Source organism: Mesoplodon densirostris, chromosome 11, assembly GCF_025265405.1.
Source record: "Mesoplodon densirostris isolate mMesDen1 chromosome 11, mMesDen1 primary haplotype, whole genome shotgun sequence".
NCBI lineage: Eukaryota > Metazoa > Chordata > Mammalia > Artiodactyla > Ziphiidae > Mesoplodon > Mesoplodon densirostris.
Window position 1 is genome coordinate 23833695 of NC_082671.1, and position 2558 is coordinate 23836252.

At 45.7% G+C, this 2558-nt stretch overlaps 1 pseudogene; it reads left to right on the top strand.

Annotated features, from left to right (window-relative positions):
- The first annotated feature begins 1196 nt into the window (after positions 1 to 1196).
- LOC132499396 (heterogeneous nuclear ribonucleoprotein A1-like 3) lies at positions 1197 to 2154 on the top strand (annotated as a pseudogene).
- Positions 2155 to 2558: the final 404 nt, after the last annotated feature.

Here is a 2558-nt window from a genome sequence, read left to right on the forward strand (position 1 = left end):
CTATTTTCCAAGTTTTTGAAGACCAGGTGGACTTAAGTGTTTAGGACGAATAAGATCTTATCTAAAAGAGTGCCAGCTGGCAGAGTTCTCGTTCACACATTTATCCTGGTGAAATCTTGTTGGGGCAGGAACGAAGAGCATTCTTTATTAACAGGACTGAGGACGTAAATAGAGGATTAAGAGGCTGTATATGGCAGTGGTTGAAAATCAGCTCTACCAACTTTTTAACTGGGCAGCACTGGGCAAGTCACTCAGGCTCTCAAAGTCTCAAAATTTTAGTCTGTAAAAATGTTAATGACAGATTCTACCTGAAAGTGCTTATGAGAACTAAATAAGGAAATTCAGGTGCAGTGCTTCACACAGCTCCTGAGACGTAGTAAGTGCTCCGAGATGTTTGCTTTCGTAATTCTCATCATTATCATGATCTCCATCACGGTTCTTAACAGTCATCTGGTAAAAATCTTGCAGGCACAAATTAATGAAAGAGTAACAAGCCTTGTGAGGATATTATAAAGGAAATGGAAGTTACACTGTATGATGGTATTAAGTCAACCAACTTACTCTTTCTCCTTTTGTCATAATAGCAGATGCACAAAATCCAGACATGTGAAAATTGCAGTCATTAGCCAAACCTCAGGGTGCACCTGCTCTTTAGCATAGTGAGTTAAAAGTCAAGTTCTAGGGACTTCCCTGGTGGTGTAGTGGTTAAGAATCCACCTGCCAGTGCAGGCGACACGGGTTTGATCCCTGGTCCGGGAAGATCCTACATGCTGCAGAGCAACTAGGTCCATGCACTGCAACTACTGAGCCTGTGCTCTAGAGCCCGCGAGCCACAACTACTGAGCCCATGCACTACAACTACTGAAGCCTGCCAGCCCTAGAGCCCGTGTGCCACAATTACTGAGCCCGCATGCTGCAGCTACTGAAGCCCGCCCACCTAGAACCCATGCTCTGCAACAAGAGAAGCCACCACAATGAGAAGCCTGCGCACCACAACAAAGAGTAGTCCCCGCTCGCCGCAACTAGAGAAAGCCTGCGCGCAGCAACAAAGACCCAACACAGACAAAAAATTAATTAATTAATTAAATTTAATTTAAAAAAAAATAAAATAAAAGTCAAGTTCTAGCCTTTCTGCCCATGGACGCCGCCAAGTAAGCATTGTTAAAGTCTCCCCCCACCCCGCCACGACTGAGGTCATGTCTAAGTCAAAGTCTCCCAAAGAGCCTGAACAGCTGTGGAAGCTCTTCATCGGAGGTTTGAGCTTTGAAAGAGAGTCTGGGGAGCCATTGTGAGCAGCGGGGAGTGCTCATAGACTGTGTGGTAACGAGGGATCCAAACACCAGGCACTCCAGAGGCTTCTGGTTTGTCACGTATGCCACTGTGGAGGACGTGGATGTGGCCATGAAGGCCAGGCCACACGAGGCGGATGGAAGAGTGGTGGAACCAAAGAGGGCCGTCTCAAGAGAAGAGTCTCAGAGACCTGGTGCCCACTTCACTGTGAAAAAGATTTTTGTTGGTGGCATTAAAGAAGACACTGAAGAACATCACCTAAGAGATTGTTTTGAACAGTAGGGGAAAATTGAAGTCATTGAAATCATGACTGACCAAGGCAGTGGCAAAAAGAGAGGCTTTGCTTTCATAACCTGTGAGGACCCTATCTCCGCAGACAAGACTGTCATTCAGAAATACCACACTGTGAATGGCCTTGACTGTGAAGTAAGGAAAGCCCTATCTAAGCAAGAGATGGCTAGTGCCTCATCCAGCCAAAGAGGTCGAAGTGGTTCTGGAAACGTTGGTGGTGGTCGCGGAAGTGGGTTTGGTGGGAATGACAGCTTTGATTGTGGAGGAAACTTCAGTGATCGAGATGCCTTTGGTGGCAGCTGCAGTGGTGGGGGATATGGTAGCAGCGGGGACGGCTATAATGGAGTTGGTCACAATGGAAGCCATTTTGGAGGTGGCAGAAGCTGTAATGATTTTGGCAATTACAACAATCGGTCTTCAAATTTTGGACCCATGAATGGAGGAAACTTTGGAGGCAGAAGATCTGGCCCCAATGGTGGTGGAGGCCAACACTTTGCCAAACCACGAAACCAAGACGGCTATGGCTGTTCCAGCAGCAGCAGCAATCGCTATGGCAGTGGCAGAAGGTTTTAATGACTGCCAGGAAACAAAGCTCAGCAGGAGAAGAGAGCCAGAGAAGTGACAGGGAAGCTACAGGTGATAACAGATTTGTGAACTCAGCCAAGGACGGTGGTGGCAGGGCCTAGCTGCTACAGAGAAGATATGTTTTAGACAATACTCATGTGCATGGGCAAAAAAAACCCTCAACGACTCTATTTGTGACTAATCGTATAACACGTTATTTCAGTTTCTGTTCTGTGGCAAGTGTAAAGCATTCCAACAAAGGGTTTTAATGTAGTTTTTTGGGTTTGTTTTGGTCTTGTACCCATGCTGCTGATTGCTAAATGTAATAGTCTGATCATGATGCTGAATAAATGTGTCTTTTTAAAAAATAAACTAAAAGTTAAGTTCTAGAATCAGGCCCATCTGAGTTCAAA